This window comes from Apis florea, unplaced genomic scaffold (genome assembly GCF_048593485.1).
Source record: "Apis florea isolate Af1SG1 unplaced genomic scaffold, ASM4859348v1 contig_3764_pilon, whole genome shotgun sequence".
NCBI lineage: Eukaryota > Metazoa > Arthropoda > Insecta > Hymenoptera > Apidae > Apis > Apis florea.
Window position 1 is genome coordinate 346,701 of NW_028256841.1, and position 6,000 is coordinate 352,700.

The 6,000-nt window shown below is 44.9% G+C and overlaps 1 long non-coding RNA gene across 1 annotated transcript in view; it reads right to left on the reverse strand.

The window, feature by feature from the left end:
* Window positions 1-3,874, reverse strand: part of LOC147656460 (uncharacterized) — a 108,572-nt gene extending 104,698 nt beyond the window's left edge. Inside the window, exon 1 of the long non-coding RNA XR_015294392.1 lies at window positions 3,261-3,874. This is a non-coding gene — a long non-coding RNA (uncharacterized LOC147656460). The remainder of the gene's footprint in view (window positions 1-3,260) is intronic.
* Between the last annotated feature and the right edge of the window lie 2,126 nt (window positions 3,875-6,000).

Sequence of the window (6,000 nt, forward strand, 5' to 3'; positions counted from 1 at the left end):
CTCAATACGAAATGGAAATATAAATTTAACACGAGAACAACGGTTTAAGCAGGACGAGTCTGAGATACGTTTTGATCTAGTGACATGCCGTGTGCAGAGTAAGATGAATAAAACCGAGCATACCCGACTGTCTGACTTCTCGCAGTGGAACGAGCTCGTTTCTTTCCCGCAGCGTGTGCAATCGCCTCTACGATTTAATAGAAACAAGAACAAACGTCAATGAAACCTTTCAACGCAAAAGTACCGTTCAGCTTTTCAAAGTAGCAGCGCGGACTTGATCAAATGCGCGCGACGTATTCAATGCAACCTACGCAAAATCTGAACGCATCCAATGATTCAGAAGTTGGGCATCGATTGAACAAGATCCGATTCGAGATCGATCAAGCGCATCAAGTGTTTCTCTTTCCGTGTTATTCTTTCCAGAATCTTCGAAAAGACATCAGAAATATCGGTTATACCACTTATTATAATCGGTATATTATCGTCGTATAGAAAATGGCAATTATTACTTTCGACGCGTTCGATTATATCAACGTAAAAAAGAAAAAAAGAAATAATATAAATTGTCACGCGAAGCGCGAAATACAAAATTAATAGAAATTTACTTTGCAAATTGTTCGCGGTTATTCTATCGCGGTTATATTCATATAATACCGGTCGAGTGGATTGAACGAGATTAGACGAAGGTCTGGAAAAAACGGGGAAAAATCCAGAAATGATGGAAAAATCAGGGAACAACACGTCGGTGTAACCCGAAAATTGGAAACATCGAAATGGAAGCTGGACATCGAAACGAAATTTTTCAACGGGTCGAGTTTTCCTGTGCTTTTCAAACTGATCACCTCCCACCCCCGCGGCCCGGTCCACCCCACTCCGCGATCGAAACTCATTTATACTTTTACCACCACTCTACCGCCCCCCTCCCCATCGTGGGATTGTTTATGACACGATTCGTTTGATTATTAGCTGTTTATACGCGGTCATCGATCGAGTTGCCAACTGCCACGCGGTATTTCAACAACAAAACGCTTCCGCGTTCCGCCAGTAACCCTTCCCGCACGACCGCCCTTGCTCGTGCGTCTCTCTTTCCTTTCTCTCTTTCTTCCTTTCCTTTTCCTTCTTCCTTTCCTTTCTTCCTTCTCCCTTTTCTTTTTTCCAACCCTTTCTTTTCTACCAACCCTTCTCGCCCTCGGACCGGCGAAACTGGTTCCACCGGATTCGCGATCGAATACTGGATACTCATTTTCGGACCCTCAGTTCCACGGGGACGCCGCCACGATCGGGGGGCCTTTGTAGTATCGTGGAAGTGTCTAATTTTTCGTACTCAATGGAGTTCTCGTGATTACGCCGAAGACCATTCTCTGCAGCCTCCAACGCAGCCAATTCGGGAATTTATTTCGGCAGATTATTTCGTGGTGGTGATTGTGCGTTTTAAATGGAGAATTTTTCTCGAGAATTATCATCTCTCGACGAGTTCCTTCGAGTTTATGCGAAATTTAAGCGTTTCAATAAGTGCAGCACGAAAGTGTTGTTGTTGTTGTTGTTAATTGATTATTAGAACGAATATTAGAACGATCGTTTTCGGTAAAGATTTTGAAAATATTTTTTTGAGATTGTTTATTCTCGGTTTATTCGAACGTTAGATTTTTGTCCCGATCGATCAATTTTATTTACGTAAATGGTATTCGAATTTTTTAATTTAACATTCAATAGAAATTTGTTTTAGGGGATCGATGGTATTCTATTTTGCTCTATTTCAGTTGATTTGCAGTGTTTGCTTTCTAAACACGACCGACTTCCGACGGAAGAGTTGTTCCGGGCGTATAGTCTGACGAGAATCGACAGTACCTACTTTTTATTACACGCACAAAAACACGTTTCACAATTATGATGTTCTATATTTTTGTTATTATTCAAAATTCAACTTGTTTATACTTTTTCACGATTATTTAGAGGTAGAAAAAGAAATGGATCGTTCTGCAAATTTTATAACAATTAAACGACGTTGATTTTAATCCCGTTTCTGTTCAAATCGAAACACGTCCGTTTATCCATACGATTTTCACCGACTACGATTTCTCAAATTAGGCGGAGATTCGTATTTGGTGTTGAAAAATTCTTCTATTTTCCGTTTTGCACAACAATTGCACAATTTTTCAACGACGTATGTTTATTGGCGTTACACGGTGTTGAAATATTAATATGTTCGGTAATGAAACATTCATATTCGCAATATTTTAATTAAGCGCACACGTGACTTTGATTTTCATTATACTCGCACCTCCACGATTGCCTTTCGCGATTTAATAATCGCGATATTAATGTTACGTAATTGTCACTTTATGTCGATGGATCTTTATTTATTTTATTTATTTATTTATTTATTTTTTTTTTTTTTACGCGAAATTATCCGACACTCGACACGTGTTTTTCAAACGAATTCTTAGAAACAAACGTCACTTTCTGTTCACTGTTTCATTCAGGGCGATTCGTGTCACGAATTCGTCAATTAGATCCCGAAATTTGTACCGCCTCGTATCGCGATCATGCCGTTTAATCGCGTTGTTTAGGCCCACAATTATCACCACCACCACCACTGTACACTATCACCACGAGTGTCACCACACAATCGGACACGCATCTTTGCTCGAGAAGCGGCTACAATAAGGGGAATGTATCCGTGGATGACAGACAAGCCACTCAGACCGAGGGGAGAAATCGTCTAATCGTGAATGAAAAAACATATCCTTCACCTTCGAAACAACACTATACCGCGAAAACAATTCGATCGAGCAACCAGAATTAATAATTAATCGTAGTTCTAAACGGGGAGGAAACAAAGATATTTATAAATCCTTCTCACTGGAAGAAGAAAACACGAAAGAAAAGTAAAAGTAATAATTAAAACGATTATCTTTACAAAAGACAGGGTTACGAGTATTGAACGGAAACACTTTGAATAATGACACTAGTCTAAACCAGTTTCCTTCAACCTCGTTGCGAAATATCGTGAATAACGAACAAATAAATGAAGAAAGAAACGAAAAACTATCGAAAGCATAGGGGAATCACACACGTTTATTCGATATCCTGTCTGACGATAATTCGTAATTACGTTTGAACAACGTACATTCGAAAAAAATCTTCGAGATATTTCACCTCGTGAAAGAATCGTTCCGTTTGGAAAAAGAGGAATCGAGGAGAGGAGAAGAGCAAAAAAAGAAAAGAAAAAGGAAGGAGAAAAATCCCGGTGGACTCACCTGTGCGATCGCGGCGAATCCCAAGAAGACGTGTTCGAGGACGTGCGTAAACGGTGTGTTCACAAACGAAAACAGCGCACTGGATAGCGGTCCGTGATATCCTGTTCGTTTCCTCACAGTCACTGCCCGGTTTTCTTCTTTCTCGTGCGTTGTCGGATTTAGGAGCGCGCGTGTTTCGAGTGTGTTTCCCACTCGTGTTACGTGTCACACCACGTCGTCGAACTGTTTCCTCGAGCGGCGAGCGTTTAAATACGTACTAATAATACAATAATATAAGAACGATCGGTTTCCTTGGATATATATATATATATATCTATACACATGTGTATACATATATATATACACGTATAAACTGTTCTTCTTCTCGGAACGCGTTTGCTCGCCAAGCCGGCCCGTCGAGTCCAATCCGTTAAGTGTTACGTCTTCGAATCTTTACCAAGTAAGAAATCGTCCGTCGTGTGTGTCCAGTCGGCTCGCGCGCGGCCCCGCTGCCTTTTTGCGTGGGGCCCGGCTGACGAACGTGGCCGATCAGCGCGCGGCTAGAGAGAGCTTGGGCTGCGTGGCGGAGCGCGAACTTGCGGGCTTGCGGGCGCACTGGCGCACACGGCACACTCGCACCGCGTAGGCGGAGAGAGGAGAAGCTCCGGCGGATGCTGTAAGCCGAAGGGAGAGAAACACGCGCGCCGGCCAGCAAGCGGAGGAAAGCCGGTGGCCCCTCTTGGCCGCTGCCCCGGACGGTGGCTCCTCTACCGTCCGGATTCGAAAGCTCGCCGCTTCTGCTTCTCCTAGCGGGCTACGCGTGGGCGAGAACGGCGCCGACCTATTCGCGGGACAGAGAGAGCCGGACGGCCGACAAGGACCGACTTATGCGCCTTCTCGCGGCGCGAGAAGGAAGGGGGACGAGAGTGAATACGACGAGGAGGACATGACCGCCCCTTGCCACGGACTACCCGCCCCGGCAAAATTCAAGATTTATACGAGACGTTTCACGCCAACTAAGTTGTCGCGCTACTTTTTTTTTTCTTTCTCTTCACGCGAGATTATAAGAGATCGACACGATCTCTTCTCTTATAAATAAAGGAATTAATTATTAGCATTAGATCGGGTGTTGTCACGGTATCCACGGATTTCTCTTGCACGCGGATTGCATTTAAGGAAAGGAGAGAGAGAGAGAGAGAGAGAGAGAGAGAGAGAAGACGAAGGGGACGCGTTTATCGGATCGATTCTGGATTGGAAGAAAGATATGGTTGCATGGGGCAACTAGAGGCCAGCAGCCGGCCCTGAATGAATTCAGAGGAAGACGATATCAACGAGGGAGTCGTTTGTGCGACGAGGAGGAGGATCTCGATCGTGGAAGCTCGCGACGGAATCGTTGGTGGTGGGTGAACAGGTTACGCCGAAGGGAAGGGGATAAATTGCGAGAGAAGAAGATGACGCGCGGTGGTGTCCACGGGGGCGCGACGAGGACGACTGCGAACGACACGAACATCCCCGAACTCGTCCGAGACGTACTCGACTGGCCAGCGCTCGTGTGGGACGGAGACGGGGCTCGTGGAGCGGTAACGGGCGGGTAAGAGAGGGCTCGCCGCGCGGTCGGTGTGGATGAAGACGAAGAGGATGATAGAATAGACACCGTTGGAACGAGGGAGAGCTTTCTCGCAAGCTGACCACGCGCTCGCGACGGTGAACCAGCGAAAAGGATGGACGTACGCGTTGCGCACGTTGCGAACAGGAACGGAGAGCGTTTCTACTTTATCACGCTGGCCCCGTGTACGTGTGCGCGACTACGCCGAGGTGTAACGGGGGGAAGGAGGGAGTTTCGAGGCGATGGTGTACGTTGATATCGGATAGGCTGGACGCGTGCAAGCTTCGAAACGAATGCAACGGAAATTAGGCAGACTAAGATGATTTATGGAGGCATAAATTATTTTTATTTCACGGGGGGAGGGGAGGGGAAGAAAAGGGGGATAAAAATGGAAAGAAATGGATTGATTATAGGAGGAGGTATTATAAAAATCAGTTGGTTTGGGATAATATTTCGGATATATTATTGGATAGGATGATACGTATATCGTATTTATACACGACGATATAATGTCGTACGTTTGTAATATACTTTTTTTCTTTTTATAGTTTTTTTTTATCATAGTCAACGACGTTAATAATAACAATCGAAGTAGTTTCACGTACGGTGGAGAGAGCGGTTCAATTTGATGTTGCTTCGATGAAGGTAGCGCGAGGAAGAGCGCAAATGATTTCGGTCATGCGCGATTCTCGAGAAAAGAGAGGGGTAGCTATCCCTTACGAGGCGAAACGAGGATACGCGCAACCCCACTGATGCATGCTCGTATCGAGTCTGTGTTCATGATGGTGAGACTGCCGCGGGCCAGTGTTGGTGTTCCAAAGAAAAATCACCCCCGTCTGTGGAGACGTGTCCGTGTGCGCTAAGGGGTTGAAAGTTGCTTGTGCTGGTGAAAGGGTCGCTGGACAGTGGCGAGCTCTTGCTTAGACGGCCGATATTGGAACTAACGTAGAAACGGCTTGAATCAAAGACGCTCTTCTCTCTTTGCGAGCGTTTCTATTTCTCTCGATTCCCCCCTTTTTTTTCGGGCTGTTCGATTTTCCACTCGCGTTCGAAACGCGAAATTCAGTTTAGGGATTCATTCTCCCTTTAATTTCAAGATTAAATTTGTTCGATTTAATTTTAATTTTTCCAAATTTTATGAGGACTATTCATTTG